General features: G+C 49.0%; 1 pseudogene; it reads right to left on the bottom strand.

Annotated features, from left to right (window-relative positions):
- Positions 1 to 2,417: 2,417 nt before the first annotated feature.
- Positions 2,418 to 3,366, bottom strand: LOC142072166 (olfactory receptor 52E2-like; annotated as a pseudogene).
- Between the last annotated feature and the right edge of the window lie 7,509 nt (positions 3,367 to 10,875).

The raw sequence follows: 10,875 nt of genomic DNA on the forward strand, positions 1-10,875 counted from the left end.
GAACATCTTGTGGACACTTCTCTGCCCAATGCCATGCCCCTTCCACTCATAGTCCCCGAGCATGCGTGTAGCAGCTCAAGGCTTCCTGTCACAACCCTGCTCAAGCTCCAGCTGCTGGAAGCCCAACGAGTGACTTTGTTTGGGTTCCACACGCTGGATCCCTGCGTGTTTTTATGATTTCCTGATTAAGAGCCATGTTGTGGCCCTGTCTCTGGCTCTGGGTTTCCAGGCCCACTCTCAGGGTGCAGCTTCCCTTCTAGTACCTCCATCTGGGAGTGGAGATCTGTGCTCCAAACACCAAGGCCCTGAGACCAGTTTTGGCCCATCTCCAATAAACTCTCCAGTTGCTTCAGCTCACCATTCCCAGAGCTCCCCCTTGGGTGCACTCTGTTTCCAGTTTCTCTCTTTTGGGCCACAGGGTCATGACAGCAAACAGATGCAGGCCTTGCAAAAGGGGTTTCTAAAACAATTCCTCTACTTTGGACAGCACAAGAGATACCAGATGTAGGTAAAGACAACGCAACACCTGAAGGCAATTCCCTGCCTCAGTGTCCCCACCGCCCTGGAGCATTCTTTGGGATTTGGTCACAGCCTTCTAGGATGCACAAGGTCAAACTCCATCAAGTCATGGCTTCACCTCCAGCTGGACTCTGTCTCTCTGCTGCAGCCATAGCCCTGGAACAAAAGAGTCCCCTCTGCCGCCCTTGTGTCTCTCTCCTACCCCAGCTTCTTCTGACTCATCCAGTCTCTGTATTTTTGAAGGGCTGGACCTACCCATCTTCTCTCTGTTCCCTCTTCTGTGGAGGTTCCATTCCTTCCACGCCCACCCCTCCACAGAGAAGCGGAAGAAAACTGGTTGTATTTGGAATGCAGTTTCTCCTTTGTTCTGTTCAGGCAATTCTCATTATGTGCTGAGCGTCTTTAATGACCAACCTCTTTGTTCACAAGACCTTCCTGCCCCTTAGCACAAGCAGTGTGAGCAAAGAGTACAGGAAAAACCAAAAGACAAAAGGATACAGATGATTCTTCAAATCAAACATGAGTTATTAGTTATGACACCGCATCAGAAAGGTTTATGCAACTAGCAGGCCAATAGACCCAAATTGATATTCCGGACTTTTTGGTTTTGAAAAGAGACGACTAAGGGGGAACATGAGAGTGTAAATAAAACCATGAATGGTTTGGAAAAGTTCAGTCAGGAAATGTTATTTACTCCTTCAACTAACGCAAGAACTAGGGGTCAGCCAAATGAATTAATAGGCAGCAGATTTAAAGCAAACAAAGGAAGTATTTCTTCACAGTTGACCTGTGGAACTCTTTTCCGGGAGATGTTGTGAAGGTCAAAACTATAACAGGGTTCCAATAAGAACTAGAGAAGTGAAAGAAAGGTAGGTCCATCAATAGTTATTAGCCAGGAATCATAGAATCATAGAATAACAGAGTGGGAAGGGACCTCTGGAGGCCATCTAGTCCAACCCCCTGCCCAGAGCAGGACCAATCCCAACTAAATCATCCTAGCCAGGGTTTTGTCAAGTCTGACCTTAGTTATTAGCCAGGAAGCCAACGCCATGTCCTGTGTGCCCCAGCCTCTGTTTGCCAGAAGCTAAGACAATACGATAGAAGACGTATCATTCAGAATTTTCCAGTTCTGTTCATTCCCTCTGAAGCACCTGGTATTGGGCACTGTTGTGAGCTAGGATACAGGGCTAGATAGACCATTCATCTTACCCAGTATGGCCAATCTGATGTTATATGGACCACAGATGTATCTGCCCCCTTGCCTTAGCCCACTGTACCCCACTCTCCTACCAGAAGGCCTGATGGGGTCTCTCTCTCTCTCTCTACCTAGTTAGTAAGAGAGTAAGAAGATACATGAAATGTTTAAACTCAACCAGTGTCCTTAAGTGACCAGCCGAAAGATGTCAGAACATGTTAGTATGAGAGCTGAGTGAGTGGATTATTAATTTAATTGTATTAGTTGTATATAGGAATGTGATACAGTATTCCTGTCAGCTAATTGCTAAGTTATCTGTTAAAAACATAAGATTTCAAGAGCCTAACTAGCCCCTGGAAGTGCACATGCATCAAGGTGGGTGGGAGGTGGTAATGATCCAGTGAGTGATAGGCGGAGGGGAGGAGAGGAGTGAGCAACAGGGGCGGGACCTTGGTGAAAGAAGTGGGCAGGGCCACAGGGGTCCGCTTACTTAAAATTAGAAAGGAGGAAACTCCATGAGTTAATGAGTTCTATGTAGACAGATGCCCCAGTTTGTCCCACTGAAACAGCACAGTAAGGCCAGGAAAGGATTAATGTCACTTTGACTGTGCATTCAGTGATTCAGGGAAGAGGGCCCAGCACCATGTCAGCAGCCAGCTCTTCTCAGAGCTTAGTGTGAGACCCAGAGCACCAGGAGAAAACTTTAGGCCCCTTTATGAATAATGAGCCGGAGCAGCCTGTCCCGGATCTGTTTAGTCCTCACCCCGTAGATGATGGGGTTTAGCATGGGGGGCACAAGGAGGTACATGTTGGCAATGAGAATGTGTAAATGCAGGGGCACATTGTGGCCAAACCGGTGCATGAGGGAGGAGAAGAGAGTTGGGATGTAAAAGGCTAAAATGACACAGAGGTGCGAGCCACAAGTCCCAAAAGTCTTGAGCCGGGCGTCCTTTGTGGGGAGGCTGAAGATGGCCCTGAGGATCTGGGTATAGGCCATGATGATAATAAAGACATCCAGACCAAAAAAAAAAGAATGCCACAGAGAGGCTGTAGTAACTACTGATGCGGATGTCTGCGCAGGCCAATTTCACCACGGCTATGTGCTGGCAGTACGAGTGGGGGATGATGTTAGTTTTGCAGTATGGCCACCGCCTCGCCAGTAAGGGATAGGGCAGTATGAACATGCCACCACGCAGCACCATGGCCAGGCCAATCTTGGCCACCACGGGGTTTGTGAGGATAGTGGAATGTCTCAGGGGATGGCAGATGGCCACATAGCGATCGAAAGCCATGGCCACAAAGATCCCAGACTCCATCCATGAGAAGCAGTAAATGAAGTACAGCTGGGTGAGGCAGGCATTGAAATCTATTTCCCTCAGATTCAACCAGAAGATGCTCAGGGTTTTGGGCAGGATAGACGTAGACAGGACCAGGTCGGTGACAGCTAGCATGCCGAGGAAATAGTACATGGGCCCATGCAGGCTCGGCTCGCTTTTCACAATGAATAGAATAGTGAAGTTCCCCAAGACGGCTATGGCGTACATGGCACAGAAGGGGATGGAGATCCAGACGTGGGCCGCCTCCAGGCCAGGAATTCCCAGCAGGAGGAAGGTGGAAGGGTTGGTGAAGTCAGTTGTGTTGGAACCTGGCATGGAGTAGGGGAGAAGGTGTCCAACGCTGATGCTGACCGATATCTTCTGAATATACCATATGTTCCCCCAACTTCCTGTATGTGTCCAGGCCTAGGGTGATGGTCTCATAACAAATGCCTGGATGGAGAGACATTGTTAATATGAGACACTACATGAACTACTGGGGGATATTCTGATGGATGAAGCAAATTGGTTGATCTTCACACATTGAAAAATGACATTTTCCTTATTCATAGATAAGAATTGCAAAGAACTATCCCCACTAATGCCAATTGCATATTTTATGGTGCGCTGTGCTTCACCAGTCGGAAACATGAGTGTGGATACTGGTTACCAATCCTTGTTCCTTAGACCTTTTCTACACTGCCAAGTTTTTTCACCAAAAGGCAGCAACAGTGGAGGAGGACACTCTGCAAAGCCACTTTTGATGGCGGAAGTCAGCAGTTTCAGTGACACAATAAAACTATAAAAAAGTTTTATATTTTTTATTTTATTTTAAACTCCTTTTCTTTTTGTGAATACAGATTAACACGGCTGTTACTCTGAAACCTAACAAACACAGAACTTCCAAGGGGGCCTGGCAGGGGGGAGTAAAATGGGGAACAAGGGGTGGGCAGGGTGGGCAGCAAGGGAAACAGGGGCAAAGTGCTGCAGGCAGGTCTGTGGGCAAAGCATTGTCTATGGGGTAGCCCACCAGCCAAATGCACCTGGGAGGGGGACACTTGTACAACTCAGTCTTTGACAAGGATCTTGAGAAAGGTGAAGCAAGCAGCTGTATTATGAGTTATGAGGAGAGGCTGAGGGAGCTGGGATTGTTTAGCCTGCAGAAGAGAAGAATGAGGGGGGATTTGATAGCTGTTTTCAACTACCTGAAAGGGGGTTCCAAAGAGGATGGCTCTAGACTGTTCTCAATGGTAGCAGATGACAGAACGAGGAGTAATGGTCTCAAGTTGCAGTGGGGGAGGTTTAGATTGGATATTAGGAAAAACTTTTTCACTAAGAGGGTGGTGAAACACTGGAATGCGTTACCTAGGGAGGTGGTGGAATCCCCTTCCTTAGAGGTTTTTAAGGTCAGGCTTGACAAAGCCCTGGCTGGGATGATTTAACTGGGAATTGGTCCTGCTTCGAGCAGGGGGTTGGACTAGATGACCTTCTGGGGTTCCTTCCAACCCTGATATTCTATGATTCTATGATTCTATGATTCTATGTATTGAGGGGTGACGAACAGGTTCAGGTGGTGGTCGGTGGAGGGGGCAGAGGCAGTGGTGGGGGGGGGTAGATGGGTGAGTGGGAGGACTCCACGCCACTCCCCCAGCTCCCCAAAAGGGGGATATCTACCACCACCACAGGAGCAAAGATGGAAAGTCACTCAGTCCAGCCAGAAACCCCCTCCACAGCGTCCCACACCAGTCCTCCTCTTCCTACTCCTTGACGACAGCAGCAGCAGCCTCCAGTGCAGCTGCAGTGAGCAACAGCTATGACCAAGGAGAGACCCCAGGGATGGTGCTGGGGTCCCTCACTTCCCTCGGGAGAGCAGGCAGGCAGGGGCCCCAGATAAGAGCAGCAGCAGCCAGGAAGACCTCCAGCCAGCAGGGAGTCAAAGAGAACTGGCTAGCCATTGCAGTGAGGCCTTACTGAATTCCAGGATGCAGGCGGGCTCATCTAAAGGCTCCTCCCCCAGCCTTGTAGGAGGAGCCACGAGATCCAAGATCCAGGTGAGTGCAGGGGACGAGAAAGCAAGAATAACTGGTTCTGGAGTGGAGCTCATAGGGTCCAAACTAGGGATCCAGAGGGGGACACTGAGGCCAGAACCCTTTTTAGCACCCACTCCTCCTCAAAGCTCCCTAGAAAACCAGCGGTCATCGCCAAGTGCAACTATGTCTGGATGCTTGATACAAGGGAGGAGCAGAAATAGTCCCCACATTTGCAGAGCACCTCACTGTCCAGCATCCTCCTGTGGTTGTTTATTGTCACTTTGGCCAGCGCCAGGAGGAGGATGATGAGGAGGTCTTGTCACTCAATGGGGCCCTGGACAAGGTGTGCATATAAGAAGAAGTGTGGGGAAAAGTGCAGCCAGAACCTCCACAGGTCTCCTTCACACAGAAAAAGGGCAAGCATCGGAGATTGGAGTGAACCGTTCCAAGTACACACCCATGCTCACAGCTTCATGAAGGAACTGCCAACCGATATCCCCGGCAGGCTGCGGGACCAGCGTGGAGTCTAGGCTGGCCCACCAAGATTCCTCACCCTCCTCAGGTGGCATTAGGTCCCGCCACTCGGTATCAGGGTACGAGGGTGAGGAAGTGAAACTTGTGGAGCATGAGCATGAACAGTTGTTCCCTAGGTGTGGTTTGAAAGTGAGCTCGCTGCAGGGCATGTCGCTGCCTTGGGTTATGGAAGGGAGAGGGCTGGGGGTGTTCACAGGGCAGGGCCCTGAAGACAAACTCCAGAGGGCCTCGAATGGTGGGTGGGCGGGAAGCACCTTCTCGTAGGATCTGCTCAAGGAAAACCTGGGTGGTGGGTGATAAATCTGCCCCACCTCCTGGAGCAAGGACAGGGGTATCTGAAGGTGGGAGAGCCCCATGTACCAACCAAGTGCCTGGGGATCCACCCGTTTCCCGTGGTCGTAGTCCAGGAGGTCTCTCATTCTGGTGGCTTCTGCCAGGACTAGCCTCCGGCGCACTGAAGGGGATCCTGCCACCTGCACACGGAAATGGGGGTTGTAGAGCAGAGAGGACAGGCCCCCTCTGCAAGGTGGCCTGCCCCCTCAGTGACCACCATGGGCCTGGCAACCAATAGCAGCTTCCAGGTCAGGAGTAGGTCCTGGTAGAAGTCCAAGAGCTCAGGTAGGTCTCGTGGAAGACCCCTCAAATGGAGATAAAAGACTTGCTGGTTGTATCAGAGCCCTTGGAAGAGGCAGAGGAAGGTGTGTGCCAGCGTGCTTCAGACTACCTGTACCATAAAGGAGTCTCTGCAGGACCTGGAGGTGGAAGACATGGACCTGGCTGTAGAGGCAGACCAGGCCTTGTCCTTCCTCCTTCAGGGGAGACTCGGAACCCCTGCAGAGACCCAGTGCAGCCCTGGCCAGAAGAACTCCAGAGCCATCCTCTGGAGCCGGGCCAGGAGCATGGACAGGACCATTTAGTTAAGCACCAGTTCCCTCCCTCACGGACTAAGGCACTGAAGCAGTTCTGTCCATTTGCACAGCTGCCCAGCCACCCTGCCTTCAAATCCTGCCAATACTCCTGCAAAGAAAGATGCGCGGTGGAAAGATAAACTGACCCTTCCATGCATCTCCTCTGGATCCTCTGGATGAGGGTGGAACCATCCACAACCAAAAGGCAGGTGATGTGCTTCTTGACCCCCCTCTTTTTCTTCAGGGCATAGAAGAAGCAGGATTTGTGATCCATCTCCCAAAGGAGATGGGTGCAGGATTGAACCAATGTTCTGCATGCAGCGGCAGCCAGGGAGAGCTCCAGCCAGCAGGGTAGCCAGAGCAAACTGGACAGCCACTGTAGGGAGGCCAAGGGGCCTCCCACTGATCCAGAGGGGGAAGGACAACTCTATGAACTCTGGTGGGCTGAGCCAGCCCATGGCTCTCCGACTGGAAGTCACAGGTCAGAACAGGAAGTAGAAAGGGCCGATCCTGGGGCTAAGTTGGGCTGCACTTGTACAGATGCCTCTTGCCCATTCCCAAGCTGGGAAACTGCAGCAGATCCCCACCAATCTGAGGACTGGGCCTTGGACTGGGACTTATTGGAGTTGGGAGGGACGACGGTCAGCCCTCCCCTGCCACCCAACCACTGGGGAGGAAGTCCCCCGCTCTGTAGACCAAGAAGCCTGCGATCGTTGGCCATCCACAGAAGTTGGGATGCCCTACCATCTTACTGCTCGGCCCTGAGCTTGACTTTTTGCTGCCCCTCCCTGACTGAGGAACTGGGGCTCATAACTGACTGTCTGCTGCTTGGCCCTCAACACAGGCCCAAAGCATAGACTCTTTGCTGCCCTGCCCCGATGGAGGGCTTGGACTCGTAACTGTTTGCTCCTGAAGGCAGTCTTGTCATGGGCTCAGTTCTGATGGAGAGACCATGGATACAGCAGGGAAGCACAAGGACTCCTGTGTTCTGTCTGCCATTCTATGTGTGTCCTTGGCCAAGTCACATCTCCCTGTACCTCAGTTTAGCTATATGTAAAATGGGGATATGTTCATCGTGACTTTCCCTTGCAAGGTGTTTTGAAGATCCTCCAATGAAAGATGCTACATGGCATTATGACAGTTACTAATGAGAATTAGTGATCTCTGATCCCTTAGCGACAGCCCCATGTGCCTGCAGAAAGTGTTTGTATCAACTCTCAGTCATCTGTCTTCACATCTCTGTCTACTCCCTATCCATCCATCCTGGGCTTTTACAGGGTATCAGACCCTATGGAGATCAAGTCATTATCACTAATTTTCTTACTAATCAACTATAATTTTTAAATATACACAACTACACAGAGTAGCCAATTATGCTGTGACTCAGCACAGAATGCAAGAGTTCTCATCTCCCTTTGGGAAGGTCCCTTAATTACTGTTTACTCCGAAAACTGTATAAATAGCGCACAAGTGCAGATAGGCTTGTCTCCACCCTCTTTGCACTCAGATGCTTTTTTCTCCATTGAAGGCTGAGTGAACCCAACTGGGATTGCACAGAGCTCCATTATAAACGGTGCACAGCTCTGTGTCGTCTGTCGGCGTGGGATGCTGCTGCAGCTGCTGGGGTGAGTGGGGTGTGGGTCACGGCGACCTGAGGGGGATTCCCAGGGAAGACATTTCTCTCTCAGAATTCACAGGTACCCAGCAATTGGTGTTTGAGAAACCCTGTGCAACTTAGGTGTGATGGAAAAGAGAATAGGTCTGATATTCTTTCTGCTCTGCACAGACATTAAACATTCCAGGGCCTTGCCACAGGAGATGAGTTTCCTCCCATATCATGGGCCAAAATGTCCCTATATGTTGTGCCCCTGAAGCTGATGGCCTCCAGCCCCAAGGTGGCTGCATTTCAGTGGCACCGTGGATCCTCAGAATTAAAGGTATTAGTAGATGTACAATACAAAGGCCAAATTCTGATGCTGTGGCCCATATGTTGGCCAGTCCCCACTGAGGAAAAAATCTCCTTGGAGAAAGAACTGAGTAAAGACCTCAGGAGGCAGCTGTGTGTTAATGCACAGAGACTCTTACCTCCTCCTATTGCATTTCAGGTCCTTGGCTGTTAACAGGGTGGCTGTTACCTGACTTATATATTGGAAAACATGGAGGTCCTCGGGCTTCTAACTAGAATAATTATAAAAAAATGTCAACGTAGAGAAGACATCTTCTCTCCTAGCTTTATTCCAGAAGTTGCCTGATCTGTTCTGTCTGAACTTTTTTTCAAAAAAGGTTAAGCCAGAAGCAGATGCCCACCGTGATACATTTCAGGCCAAACAGTTAATGTTTGGCAAACTTATAAGCAACTGAAAATGAGGATCTCTGATTCCACGTGTCAGACACCCTACACTCAAGGCAGTGCCACCAGCACCACCTACAATGCCCAATCCATTTGTGAAACCCACTCAGCGACACTGAAACGGTCATTGCAATTCAGTGTTCCCTTATACTTGTGTTATGAGACACAGTAAATATACATTCCTGACATACTTTCTTTATGGATAGATTCATAGGGTTTAAAGACAGAAGAGACCATTCAGATGTTATTCAGGAGGTCATCCATCAGAATAACACCCTGAATAACACCCATTTAACACCCGTTCAGGGTGTTATTCAGGAGGTCATCCATTCTGAGATCCACAATCTCTGTTTGACAAAGGCCCTGTCTACACTAGAATTTCATATAGAATCAAAGAGGCATATGGTGAGAGGGGATTGCAAGGGTCGTATAGTCTAACCCACTGCTAAAATTCAGGATTTGTTGCATGTAAACCATTCAGGACAGATGGCTATCCTGCCTCCCTTGGAAAACCTACAGAGAAGGAGCTTCTATAACCTCCCAAGGCATGTATCCTGGTTTCCTACTGTTCTCAGAGTTAGGAAGTTCCTCCTGATATTTAATCTAAATCTGCTGTGCTGTAGTTTGAACGAATTGCCCTCTGCAGGAAGAGAGAACAACTTTTCTCCTTCTTTTTTATGGCAGCCTTTCAAGTATTACATGAGAATATAAGAACGTAAGAATGGCCATACGGGGTGAGAGCAAAGGTCCATCGAGCCCAGTATTCTGTCTTCTGACAGTGGCCACTGCCAGGTGCCCCAGAGGAAATGAACAGAACAGGGAATCATCAAGCGATCCATACTCTGTCGCCCGTTCCCACCTTCTGGAAAACATAGGCTAGGGACACCATCCCTGCCCATCATGGATAATAGCCATTGATGGACCTATTTGAAGACTGCTATCATATCCACCCTTAACCTCCTGTATTCCAAAATAAACATACCAAATTCCTTCAGCCTTTGCTTGTATGCATTACATTCTGTCCCTTGGATCATCTTTGTCCCTCGCCTCTGGACCATTTCCAGTTTCTCTACTTCCTTCTTGGACATTGGTGACCAAAATTGGACACAGTGTCCAACTGAGGCCTCCAGTTGAGATCTAACCAGTGCCAAGTTGAGTTGTACTATCACCCACCATGACTTGCATGCTATGTCTCCACTAATGCAACCTAATATTGTATTTTCTTTTTTTTGCAATAGCAAAAAAATCCACACCCATAAAAGATACGGTTATATCAGCCTAACCCCAGTGTAGACAGCATGAGGTTGACGGAAGAATTCTTCCATTGATCTAGCTACCACCTCTCAGGGAGATGAATTACCTGCACTGACGAGAGAACCCCTTCTGTCAGTGTAAGTAGTGTCTACACTGAAGTGCTTCAGCAGCCCCACTGTAGCGGTTTAAGTGTAGACAAGCCCTCAAGCAGATCTTCCAGAAAAGCATCAAACCTGGATCTGCAGACATGTGGAGTTGGAGAATCCACCATTAGTGCTAATTATTTGGCCTTTATATCCAACTGGGATTTGTCTGGCTTCAGCTTCCAGCCATTAGGCCTTGATCTGTCTTTTCTCCTAAATTTTAGAGCCTGTTATTACCAACGGTTTTCTCCCCATGAAAATCTCCACTTGTCTTTTTGATTAGATAAATAGATGAAGCTCTTTATGTCTCTCACTGGCTGACATTTTCTCCAAACTTCAATCTTTTTTGTGGCTCCTTTCTGAATCCTCTCCAATTTCTCAACATCCTTATTGAAGTGTGGATCCCAGGACTGGACACAGACGGTTTCATCCATTACATGTGCAGAAGTATAATCCTTCCCCTGCTCCAACTCACTACTCCCCTGTTTATGCATCTAAGGATCACATTGTCCCTTTTGGCCACGGTATCACACTAGGAACACACGATGAGGTGGTTGTCCACAATGACCCCTACATTCTTTTCAGGGTCACATCTTTCAATAACATAGTACCCTAGTCTTTGTGTC

Source organism: Caretta caretta, chromosome 1, assembly GCF_965140235.1.
Source record: "Caretta caretta isolate rCarCar2 chromosome 1, rCarCar1.hap1, whole genome shotgun sequence".
Classification (NCBI taxonomy): Eukaryota; Metazoa; Chordata; order Testudines; family Cheloniidae; genus Caretta; species Caretta caretta.